Genomic DNA, 14,024 nt, shown 5'->3' with positions numbered 1-14,024 from the left:
TGACGGCGCTGCGAGCTGAAGTACTCTCAGGTTTATGGAGAGAGAGGTTGCATGAGATCTGGAGGTTTATTGAGAGTCTTTGCCGCCTCATGTTTCCTCCTCAAAGTGACTTTTATCCCCCAGAGAACAACATCTGGAAGACTTTAGTGTTAGCTGTGATTTAAAAAAAAACAACAACAAAAAACCTCTGAATGTAACAGATAGTAAAACGAAAGAAGAACAATAAGGCTCCACACTGTGAGAAGCATATACATAGTCTTATTTATATAAAATACATAATTCATATGTTTTTGTTTGTATTGTTTGTATGGTCTGAATCTGTGAAATTAACCCTTTGAATGCAACAAATAGAAAAACAAAATAAGAACAATAAGGAGCCACATTGTGAGAAGCATATATATATATATATATATATATATATATATATATATATATATATATATACATAATTTATATGTTTTTATTTGTATTGTTTGTATGTTTTGTATGATAGTGTTTTGAAAGTAAAAAAAAAAGATTCAAAATCACACTTTATGTTGGACTAAAGGACTAAAAAAGACACAATATGACTAAAAAAAGACACAAAATGACTAAAAAAGACACAAAATGACAAAAAAAAGAGACAAAATGATCAAAAAAGACACAAAATGACTAAAAATGGATCCAGACTGTGAGAAGCATATATATATATATATATATATATATATATATATATATATATATATATATATATATATATATATATGTATATATATATATATATATATATGTATATATATATATGCTTCTCACAGTGTGGATCCATTTATATATATATATATATATATACGTAGCGTTATTTATATAAGATACATCATTTAACAGATAGCAAAACAAAATAAGAACAATAAGGATCCACATTGTGAGAAACACATACATAGTCTTATTTATATAAAATACATCATTTATATGTTTTTATTTGTGTTGTTTGTGTGGTCTGAATGTATGTTTTTGGTCATTTTGTGTCTTCTTTTGGTCATTTTGATGCTGCCTCCAGCGGCCCCCAGGTAATTTGAGTTTGAGACCCCTGATTTACAGCAAAACCAGAGTGCAGTAACTACGTTTTTCGGGTCAAAGGTCAAATAAATCATCATGATTTTTGAGCATAAAAATCACATCATCAATACATGTAGAAATAAGTGTCATATCACTTATCTACATACAACACATTTGGCTGGACAGTTAAAAAACGTTTTTAAAAAAACTTTAAAGCAGTTTTCCTCAGTTTAACCCTTTGTGTAGTTTCTGCAGTTAGACTCTGTAGGGCTGAATTAACATGCTCGGTATTAGAATGATAATTAAATAAAGCGCTTGTTTAACTTCCAGTGAACTGAGGTCCTATTTTTGGGAACCTCTGTTGAATATTAACTGGGAATTGTTTCTGATTACTCATCTGTGCATATCTTTATATTTGCTCACGTTGAGTACAAGTGAACTTTGAACAAAAAGGACGATTGCCTTCTTTAACCAAACATTTCTGTTATTCCACATGTTATTCCATGTTTTACTCTCACACTTTAAATCTGTTGCTCATTGTTATTAAGCTTTATCCTCCTCAACTCCTGCACTTTAGCATAGGAAAGCATTTTCACCCTGTGGAGTCACTAAAAACTCCAAATAATCCAGACTTGTTGACTCCATCCAGACTAGAAAACAAAGCAGCGTGGAGCCCTACTGTAAATTTACCTCTAAAGTTCTGGCTGTAAACTCCATGAGGCCAGTTTCAGTTTGATGATGATATACCAAGTAAAACTGGAGACAAGCTCAAATATATTTAGTATCAAATGATAGAACTGGATGGAACCCTCTTATATGTTAGATTTGACACCTTTGTTCACATTTGACACATTTAAAACTCTTTATTGAGCATGATAGTGTTTTGAAAGTTAAAAAAACAAGATTCAAAATCACATTTTATGTTGGACTAAAGGACTAAAAACGACACAAAATGACCAAAAAAACACACAAAATGACTACAAAAAGACACTAAATGACACTAAATGACAAAAACACACAAAATAACTAAAAAAGACACAATATAATCAAAAAAGACACAAAATAACTAAAGAAAGACACAACAACAGAGACAAAATGACTAAAAAAGACACAAAATGACTTTAAAAAAAGACACAAAATGACTAAAAAAGACACAAAATGACTAAAAAACACACACACACACACAAAATGGCCAAAAAAGACACAAAACCACCAAAAAAGACACAAAATTACTAAAAGAAAAAAAAAAGACACAAAATCACCAAAAAAGACACAAAATGAGAAGACAGAATGACAAAAAAACCCCACAGAAGACACAAAATGACCAAAAAGACACAACATTACTAAAAAAAAGTCACAAAATGACTAAAAAAGACACAAAATGACCAAAAAAGACACAAAAAGACAAAAAAATAACTAAAAAAGACACTAAATAACCAAAATGACACAAAATGACAAAAAAAGATACAAAATGACAAAAAAAGACACAAAATGACTAAAAAAGACACAAACTGACTTAAAAAAAGACACAAAATAACAAAAAAAAAGACACAAAATGACTTACAAAGACACGAAAAGACATGAAAATGATTTAAAAAATGGGCCAAATATCCCTATAAGACTCCATAGAGTTAATGTCAATAATGGAGCTTCAGATAATGAACATGTAAACTCCACTACTGTCTTTCTTTATAAAGATAATTCAGGTCCAGACTCACTGAGAATAATTACATTAAATGCAGGTTTGTGGTATCTGGTAATAAGAGAAATATGCGTGCGAGCCTCGGGCAGCAGCAGTAGAGTGATGTGAGCATCATTGTTGAGCTCTAATGATCGATCAGACACATCCAGACACATCCAAATACCTCGGCTGAGGACAGGAGGCCCTCTGGGGCCACAACTGGTTTTCAGAGGTTAATGAACCTTTCCATGTTAGTGATCTTCAGCTAATGATGATGATTTTAGCTTCATCTGTCCTCCATCGGACTGTATGTCTCCCAGAGGCTCCAACATCTGGAGAGGGCTGTTGTTGTTGTTGTTGTTGTTGTTGTTGTTGTTGTTGTTGTTGTTGTTGTTGTTGTTGTTGTTGTTTAACAAAGCAGCGTGGAGCCCTACTGTAAATTTACCTCTAAAGTTCTGGCTGTAAACTCCATGAGGCCAGTTTCAGTTTGATGATGATATACCAAGTAAAACTGGAGACAAGCTCAAATATATTTAGTATCAAATGATAGAACTGGATGGAACCCTCTTATATGTTAAATTTGACACCTTTGTTCACATTTGCAACATTTAAAATTCTTTATTGAGCATGATAGTGTTTTGAAAGTAAAAAAAGATTCAAAATCACATTTTATGTTGGACAAAAGGACTAAAAAAGACAAAAAATGGCACAAAAACACACAAAATGACAAAAAAAGAGACAAAATGACCAAAAAATACACAAAAAAGACACAAATTAACTAAAACTTAACAAAAAAGACACAAAATGACTAAAAACAAGAGTGAGCTTCTACATCTACGAGATAAATTTAGTTTTTGTGCTATAACCATGGCTCTTTTTATTACACTGCAAAAAAAAAGGTGTGTCTAAAAAACAGATAAAACTGTAAATCTGAGGGAAATGATCTTGCTGCATGGACAGATAATTTACCTTGACAAGATTTCTTAAATTAAGATTATTAAATCTAGAAATAAGCATGTTGAACACTTAAAATAATAAATTAACTCTTAAAACAAGATAAATTATCTCACACTTCTAAATCTAAACTTTTTTTTATCTTGGTAAGAAACAAATAATCATCAGGTCACTCTGCTCGGGCCAGTTCATCACTGCTGGCAGCTTTAATTTATCCTGTTTTAAGAGTTAATTTCTTATTTTAAGTGTTCAACATGCTTATTTCTAGATTTAATAATCTTAATGTAAGAAATCTTGTCAAGGTAAATTATCTGTCCATGCAGCAAGATCATTTCCCTCAGATTTACTGTTTTATCTGGTTTTAGACACCTTTTTTGCAGTGTACTTTGTGTATAATTTAATTTGAAAGACTTAAATAAGTATTTTTTTTTTAAGTCATTCTGAGAAAAAAAACACCTTTTCAAACTAATGTTATATGTTAACCCATTTAGGCCTAAAACGCCTGTAAAAATGCCTGTAAAACCTCTGGGCCATTTTAAAATAATCCCCTAAAACCTGAAGTTTTCTTTTGGTAATTTTGTGTCTTTTTTTGGTTAATTTTGTTTCTTTTTTTGGTAATTTTGTGTCTTTTTTAATACTTTTGTGTCTTTTTTTGAAGCATAATCTTTTATTAGTGGTGTGAATAACCACTGTCTCCTCTAATGTATCTCCTCTTGGCACCAAAAATGTTTTGCGCAAAAGTAAAGATTACATGTTAAGCAAATGTTTGCTGGCGGCGGACCAGAGACGATATCAGGGTTCTGTAAATAACCTAAAAAGAGCCTGCGTGCATCACTCCTTTACAAGCCTACTAACTCCACTGTAGCATTTCATTATCAAGTTATGCCGTCTATAATTCATGCCTGACACATTCTTCTTTATTCTGTCTGCACTAAATGCAGAAAATAGCAGAGAACAACTTCTCCTGCAGGCACGCAGGAGGAACAGATGACATGCTTTTCTCTTCTCAGTGTACAATTTGCATTTTGTCAAAAACCGTGTACACTTCTGCAGACTAAACGGGGATCAGAGCGTCCTGTATGTGACTTCCTGTTCAGTTTAGTTCTGAAAAAATCTTTATTACCCAAACAAGACGTCATGAAACCACACAGCAAAAAAACACTGGAGACAAGCTCAAATATATTTAGTATAAAATGATAGAACTGGATGGAACCCTCTTATATGTTAGATTTGACACCTTTGTTCACATTTGATACATTTAAAAAAATTGGATTGAGCATGATAGTGTTTTGAAAGTAAAAAAGATTCAAAATCACATTTTATGTTGGACTAAAGGACTAAAAGACACAAAATGACAAAAAAAGACACAAAATGACCAATAAAAGACACAAAATTACAAAAAAAAAGACATAAAAAGAAACAAAATGACTAAAAAAAAACACAAAATGACAAAAAAAGAAACAAAATGACAAAAAAAAGACACAAAATGACCCCAAAAAGATACAAAATGACTAAAAAAAGGACATAAAAAGACACAAAATGACTTAAAAAAAGACACAAAATGACAAAAAAATGACAAAAGAAGACATAAAAAGACACAAAATGAGCAAAAAAAGACACAAAAAGACCAAAAAAGACGCAAAATGAGCAAAAAAGACACAAAAAGCCCAAAAAAGACACAAAATGAGCAAAAAAAGACACAAAAAGACCAAAAAAGACGCAAAATGAGAAGACAGAATGACAAAAAAAAAAACACAGAAGACCACAAACTGATTTCCCAAACAAGACATCATGAAACCACACTGCAGTAAAGGAGTGTCTAAAAACCAGATAAAACAGTAAATCTGAGGGAAATGATCACACCTTTTTTGCAGTGCAAACATTAAATATTAACCCAATAAAACAATCATATGCTAAACAAACCTGACTGTATCTAACAAATAGTGGCACTGTGGGAAAATGGATATAAAACAGTTTCATTCTGTGTATAAAACCATTGTGCTGTTTAATTTGTCTTGCAGGAATCTCATGTCTCATTGCCCTGGATGTCTTCATTCACTCCAAACCCAATAAAAGGTTTGGATCTGCTGCTCTGCTCTAATTAACCAGCTGGTGCTGAATGTTCTCACCACAGATATAAGCGTGCAGGTCAGTAGAGACCACCATGAAGACTAACAGCTGAGAGCTTTTACATTCTGTAGGTGGTCTGCAGCTCACCAGCTCATTGTCCTCTTCCTCCTCTCTCTCCTCGCCTTCACTTCCTCCTGAAAGGATGCTGATAACAGCATGCATGTTCAGGGGCTTTACAAAAACCTGTAGCCTTAACTGTGTTGTCTATTTTTATTCATTGTTTCTGCTCTTGTCATGAACTTCAAAGATATTGGGCTGAAATTATAAGTGAAATGGAGAGAGAATTTTTCATATTAATATAAAAAATGGACCCTGATTCTAGGTCTTCCAAGTGACTATTTGAAAACAGCAGTCAACAAAAGATTGTATGATATTCTAAAGTGGGGGCCGCTGGAGGCAGTGTCAAAATGACCAAAAAAAGACACAAAATTACTAAAACAAAGGACACAAAATTACCAAAAAAAAGACACAAATTACCCAAAAAAAACACAGAATCACTAAAAAAAACCCACAAAATTATTTAAAAAAGACACAAAATTACCACAAAAAAGACACAATATTATGATGAGATCTCATCTGGTTTTTGATGAAGCTTCTATGTGGACTAAGTCCAGATTGTGAGACAGGATCACAGGGTGTTTCAGCCATGATTCATTATTTTGTTGTATTAGATTTATTTACCTTCATTTGATCATTTATTATATTTTATTCCTTTGTATTCTTTTATTATTCATTATATTTGATATTTTATTTGATTTCATATTTGCTTTATATTGTTTTCTTATTTATTTTATTGAGTTTAGACATTGTAATGCTCTTGATAGGGATTTTTTAAATAGGTAAATTGTGCTATCTGCTGGTTAAAGTCGGTATTGCACCTGCATTATTCCACAGGCAGAGTTTTTTTCTTTTTCAAAACTTTATTGATAAGTTACAGTTACAGTCGGAACATTGATTTTGTGTAAACAAAACAAAGTCTGGCATCACAAATTGAGAAAATAAATAAATATGAGACAAAGTGAATGAAGTGTATAAGTCAGTACAGGTGTAAATTAAACAGAATAATAAAAATAATTAAAAAGGAAGGAGGAAAAAAAGAAAAAGGCATGACATATTATATTTCTCCAAATATTTCTTGACTTTTTGGAAAATTTGGCTTTATGTTTGTGGAATTTCTCCATTAGAATAATCAAATTAATTAAGTGTTGAATTATCTTTATTGCTATAATATAAAAGTATATCTATGGCTTTCACATTAATTTGTAGGTTGGAATGTGAGGTGATGTAAACTTAAGCATTACAAAATACACAATTTACATCAATATTGACACATTTTGACAAACAGACATTTGTTAGTGGGGTAAATGTGTATAATTTTATTTTAAACTTTTTTAATTTTATTGGAGATAGCAAATTTATGTGGAAGGAGCCATGTTGCTTTCCAGTTAATCCTCTGGGGTCTATGATAACGCAGCTTTTTTAAATGTATTTATTTATTAACAAAAAACGATGTCACGTGTAGCGCTGCTGTCAACTTCACTCCAAATTACAGACTTGAAACTTTCTCCAGTTTTTTGTTTGACGTCATTATGTTTTATGGTAATTTTTTATGTATAGTTTTTATATATTTGACCGTCATATGTTCATATTTGTAACCTATGTTTTACATTTTGCAGGTCTTAAACAGTTAACTGAGCATATTTGTGTTTTTTATTGTCATAAATAGTACAATTTTATTTCCGGTTTCATGATTTTTGTGTATTTTTGGGCTCAATATGTTAATAAAGTGGGTTAAAGTGAAAAAATAATAGTCAGATCATGTTGAAGTTGTGCTGAGAAAATACCAAATACCAAAAATGAGTATAGTAAATATTATGTGGTATATAATGGGCAAATATACTCAGACCTCAGAGGGGAAAACGAGGAGGACCATACAAATTTTCCTCTGAGCGAACAGACACAACTTTCTCTGTCTCTTGCCTTTCAAAATGAACTTTTATTAATTGGAGAATTCCACTGGGAATCACACAATTATCACCATTTGATATTCTTTTATGACATATGTATATGGCAGAGTTTGAATGGAGTTTCAACAGAAACGCTTCATAGAGATATTGCAGAATGAATTCTGCCCCCTGCTGGTCAAAGTTTTTATTACACCACATTTTTTAACATTTTATTCCTTAATTGAATTTATTTTTAGATTTATATATAACAATAATAGGCACATTATTTTACATTCTATTACTTGAATTGAATGTATAAATGTATACTTACCTTTTACAGACAGTTTTGTACATTTTATAAATGCATTTTTTTTTAAATGTATTTTATGTTTATATTTACCTTTTACAAACATTATTTTACATTGTATTCGTGAATTAAATTTATACTTACTGTTTATTCAGGTTAAATTGGTTGTTGACACCGGTCATACAGGCCTACACTAGATTAGACTCTTTGTAGAACTCTATCTTTTATAGATGTGTGCTTTTATTTGCTTTACTTGTTATTTAGAATAAATACCTTTTGATTACAAAGTCTATTTAATGTTGTACTCTATGAACGATATGCTAACCTCTTCTGTGACAATAATTCACGATTCCTTCGACCACTACTAAATATTAATATGGTAATTTGATTATAATTATATTCATAATTATTAATCAGGGTTCCAAATTGAAAGTTTAGTAACTTTATGAGACTGATTTAGGTGAATTGGCTATATTTTTCTGTTTTACAGATGGTGCCCCAACGAGCTATGACTCAGAGCAAATCAAGTTATATAATTTCTTATAATTAATAATAATTTATGATAATAATTAATAATTCTTATAGCCATCTAGCCACACTTTTGAACCGTGAGATCCACACAAGTGTCGCTCAGGTTCATCGCTACATATTTGGTATCCTTATGGGAGCGATGGCATTTATGATAACGCCCTTTTATTTACATATTTGGCGCCCTGTGCAAGGTATCATTTATTCATAAAAGAGGCATCCTTAATTCCCAACACATATTTTCTTTAAAAGAAAAAAGACAGATTCAGGTGAGAGACTAGGGACTAGGGTTGTCAAAAGTATCGATACTCAAAAAAGTATTGATACTAAAACGTTGTATCCGGATACGATACTCATTTTCAAAAGTATCGATAAATAATAATAATAATAAATAAATAAATCAGGCACTTAGTATGCCCATATTACATTTATTGACACAGTGTCAGTATACATAAGCATTAAGAGTTAATAAGTTTACATAAATGTTGGTGACTGAAAAGTGTTATTTTCTCTCTTGAAGTCCCAGAATGAAGCAGAGAAAAGTAACCAAACAGCAACACACACAGCCCAAAATATTGTTCTAATTGTTATTGTTTATTGTATTTATTTATTTTTTGCATTACCTCAGACATGAAGCTTGTAATCATAGTTGCAGTTTCTTTTTGCAGAACTGTTTTTTATTATAAATATTTAACCTGTGGTTCTGTTAATTTTTGCATTTTGCATTTTTCTTGTTAATAAAAATATTTCTGTTAAATTTTGGGGTCTTTGTTTTTATCCTGGTGGTATCGAAAATGGTATCGAGTATCGAATATTTTCCTGAGTATCGGTATTGAGTTGAACATTTTAGTATCGTGACAACCCTAGTAGGGACAATCCATAATGACTTCTGTCTTGTTTTGTTTTTTTTGTTTAATGAAAGTTGAGACTGGTTGCAACCAGACATGTTAGAGATGGCCATTTGTAAGTTATTTACAGAAGATGACTTGCATTTTGTTGTCCAAGGAGCTGTTACTTTGTTCAGTGACAATAAAGTTCAATCTAATCTAATTCAATGACTGTTGATGACCTGAAGCTCTGATCCTAGAATTGCCTCCTCACTACACTTTTGGGTTTGCGGTCGCAGATCTGACGATAACATAATAAAATCGATCATCGATCTTTGGCCTAGAGATCAGTTAGCCGCTAGCTTTCGCTAATGACCGAATTTCACCGCTTTCCCGCATTTCACAACAAAGAAATAAGAGTTAGCAGAACTATTGTCCCTTGTTGTGAACCCCAACTTAAAGATATAAGTAACAACAACTCACCAACTTGTTTTTGAGCAGACAACTGGCTTCCTTTGTTGTGCTAACTTACATTATTGCCCTAAATGTCAATAATTTATATTTCCAAGTTTTACCAACTTAAATTACTGTTTTAGGCAAAAAATACAAGTTGTCTTTTTTTGCACTGTATGAATGCACATTTCTTGGGTTTTGTTGCTTGTTATGACACGCACTGACCACTCCTTGCTCTAATTATCATGATTATACCCACTCCAGGCACTGTAGCTTTCACAGCCAAGCTGAGAGTGGAAGACAGCTACCCGAAACACTCTGGAGTCCTGAAGTTTGACACTGTGCTGGTCAACGAGGGAGGAGGCTACAGTCCTGGAACAGGCATCTTCACCTGCCCCGTGGACGGCTTCTACCACTTCACTATGCATGTGTCTACGTATGGGCGTGGCCAGTGTGCTATATTCAAGAATGGGGAACAAGTCGTGTCTCTGTATCACACCACTCTGCCTGATAAGTGTAGCCAAGTGGCCAGTATGGGCAGTGTGATCAAACTGTCTACAAAAGACGAGGTCTGGGTGAATATCTCGGGGCCTGGCAAAAACGATATCTTTGCAACTAAAGATAATGACACAGTTTTTACTGGAGTTCGTTTGGGTTGATGGCATTTGTATGAAAACATCAATAAAGTTCTGGTCTGGGCCATTGAGCCACTTCAGTGTTTTTGTCATTGACTGAAATCAGTTCCTTGTTCCTTTATTTTACCTCGTGCTTTTGCATCAATAATGTCTTTTTTTTTTTACTGAAATTATCTTTGGTTTTTCATTTTTGTAAATACCAATTATGATAGAACACTATGTAGCAATAGTGGAGTGGCTAAGTGATATCATCGTTCAGTTTATGATATAAGCGTGAAAATTGGCATGAACACTCTCCATGGGTCACTTGAAAAAAAAATTGTCTGAGACATTTGAAATTCCAAGATGGCGGCCATTTTTCAAGATGGCTGACACCTTAGTGGAGCAATTAAATTATATAATGGTTTATTTGGTGTTACAAGCATAAACATTGGCATGAGCAGTCTCTCTGGGTCACCTGACAATAAGCCAGGCACAGTTACTTGAAATTCCAAGATGGCGGCCATTTTTTCACCAAATAAACCATGACATAATTTTATTGGTCCACTAAGGTGTCGGCCATCTTGAAAATGGCTGCCGTCTTGGAATTTCAAGTAACTGTGGGTGGCTTATTGTCAAGTGATGGTAGCCATCTTAAAATTTCAAATGTCTTGGACAATTTTCTTTTCAAGTGACCGATGGAGAGTGTTCATGCCAATTTTCACGCTTGTATCATAAACTGAACGATTCTGCCAAAAATGAGCACTTAGCCGCTCCACTACAAATAGAAATAGGCCTAATACAGACAGGATTCAGGTTAAATACACAAGTTACACTAGCTAGCTAGCTACCTAGCTAAAAAAAACTTATAATTGTGATATTTCTTCAAAATCACTATTCAATATGTCTCGTTTCAAACGTCACTAAATATAAACCATTTTCGAATAACTTGATCCTGTTACAAACATCAAATTCTGCCCCCTCAGTGACAATGTGATACCATGATTGATTCTGTTGAGACGAATGGTCATGTGATCAATGTTCACTGAAAGTCAAACACAACTGCAGGCTGTTTACACAGAGCAGACAGGAGAGGACAGGACAGGTTGGAACTAGAGGTTGTAAAAAATAATGCAATTCCATTTTATTCCAATTTTTTTTTTAAATCAGACAAATTCTGACAAATCTTGCATTTTTTTATGGCATTATAAGTGAGTTATACTGCACAAAATAACTTTTTAAGTTGTCTCCACTTTAAGCCATGAGTGTGCTGCTTCCATAGAGGTGCAGGACTTATACAGTCATGGAAAAAAATATTGGACCACCCTTTTTAACCATGGTTTAATTATTTTTCCCATGAATGTATATTGCTGTTAAAAGGACCAATAAAACTCCCAGAGTTAGACTGTCATTGTGTTTAGGCTGTATCACAGCGCCCCCTTCTGGACATTCGCGGTGGTGCAGCTCATGGTCACTTGACATTTGACTCAGTTTCCGGATTATGGGCTTAAATTTGTCACATTACAGTTTTTCTCAGTCGCTTTGGTGCATTTCTCACAAAAACTCCTCAAAATCCCTTTAACAGGGAAACTCCTCAAAACCATTTTAACAGGGAAAAACTCCTCAAAAACCATTTCAACAGCGAAAAACTCCTGAAAAACCCTTTTAACAGGGAAAAACTCCTCAAAAAGCCTTTAACAGGGAAAAACTCCTGAAAAACCCTTTTAACAGGGAAAAACTCCTCAAAAAGCCTTTAACAGGGAAAAACTCCTCAAAAAGCCTTTTAACAGGGAAAACTCCTGAAAAATCCTTTTAACAGGAAAAACTCCTGAAAAACCCTTTTAACAGGGAAAACTCCTGAAAAACCCTTTTAACAGGGAAAACTCCTCAAAAACCCCTTTGACAGGAAAAACTCCTGAAAAACCCTTTTAACAGGGAAAAACTCCTGAAAAACCCTTTAACAGGGAAAAACTCCTCAAAAACCCTTTAACAGGGGAAAGACTCCTCAAAAACCCCTTAACAGAGAAAAACTCCTCAAAAACCCTTCAACAGGGGAAAACTCCTCAAAAACCCTTTTAACAGGGAAAAATCCTTTAACAGGGAAAAACTCCTCAAAAACCCTTTTAACCGGGAAGAACTCCTCAAAAACGTTTAACAGGGAAAAACTCCTCAAAAACCCTTTTAACCGGGAAGAACTCCTCAAAAACGTTTAACAGGAAAAAACTCGTCAAAAAAAAAAACGTTTAACAGGGAAAAACTCGTCAAAACCATTTTAACAGGGAAAAACTCCTCAAAAACCATTTCAACAGCGAGAAACTCCTGAAAAACCCTTTTAACAGGGAAAAACTCCTCAAAAACCCTTTTAACAGGGAAAAACTCCTCAAAAACCCTTTAACAGGGGAAAACTCCTCAAAAACCCTTTTAGCGGGTGTTAGTGTGGCTCCGTCTAGTTTTACTTAAAACAACGTCTCTCCAACGTGCTTGACTTCGTCTGAACACAGACGCTGCGGACTGTCCCCTTTGAGTCTGGCATTATCTTGACAATTCTTCCTATCAGCCAGGAATTTCGTGGTGCGGAGGAGTCCACAATTAGGACAACATCTCCCAGGTTGAAATTCCTCTTTGTTGTGCTCCATTTTTGTCTCTCTTGTAATAGAGGTAGGTACTCTTGTGTCCACCTGTGCCAGAATAAGTCCGCCATGTATTGGATTTGTTTCCAGCGGCGACGCGCATAGAGATCTTCCTTGGAGAAAACACCTGGGGGAATATTTGGCTGTGTTCTCATCACCAGCAGATGATTTGGGGTCAAAGCCTCCAGATCATTGGGGTCATTCGAGGTTGTTGTTATGGGTCTGTCATTGATGATACTTTCCACTTCACATAAGAGTGTCTGGAGACCTTCATCATCCAATATCTGCTGTTTCAACAAGGAACTTAGGACTTTCCTAACTGTTCTTATTTGGCGTTCCCAGACACCTCCGTGGTGGGACGCGGCAGGAGTGTTAAATATCCATTTAACTCCTCTTCTCAGCATCGACTCTCCGATCTTGGGCCGGTCCAGGTCTTTTAAAGACTCCTTCAACTCTCTCTCAGCACCGACAAAATTAGTGCCGTTGTCGGACCGGAGAACAGACACTTGTCCTCTTCTGCTTAGAAATCGACGTAGTGCATTAATACATGAGCTAGTGTCGAGGGAGTGTGCTGCCTCTATGTGAACTGCTCTACTGGTTAAACACGTGAAAAGCACACCATATCTCTTCACTTTGCTGCGACCTCTAGTGACTTCAAATGGGCCGAAGAAATCCACGCCGGTGTTTGTGAAGGGTGGTTTATCTGGCAATAACCGATCTTCTGGCAGATTTGCCATTTTTTTGTTCACCTGCCTTAGCATGTAGTCTTCTGCATGTGCTACACTCTGAAACCATTCTTTGAATCGCTGAGCAGGCCTTTGGTATCCAGAACTTCTGTCTCAGTCTTGCAAGAATGTAATTTCTCCCTGAGTGCCCTGTTTGTTCATGTATGTGACGAAGGATGAGCTTGGCAATCCAA

This window comes from Centropristis striata, chromosome 4 (genome assembly GCF_030273125.1).
Source record: "Centropristis striata isolate RG_2023a ecotype Rhode Island chromosome 4, C.striata_1.0, whole genome shotgun sequence".
Taxonomy (NCBI): Eukaryota; Metazoa; Chordata; class Actinopteri; order Perciformes; family Serranidae; genus Centropristis; species Centropristis striata.
The sequence above is the reverse complement of the archived record's forward strand: the minus strand, read 5'-3'. Positions refer to the sequence as shown.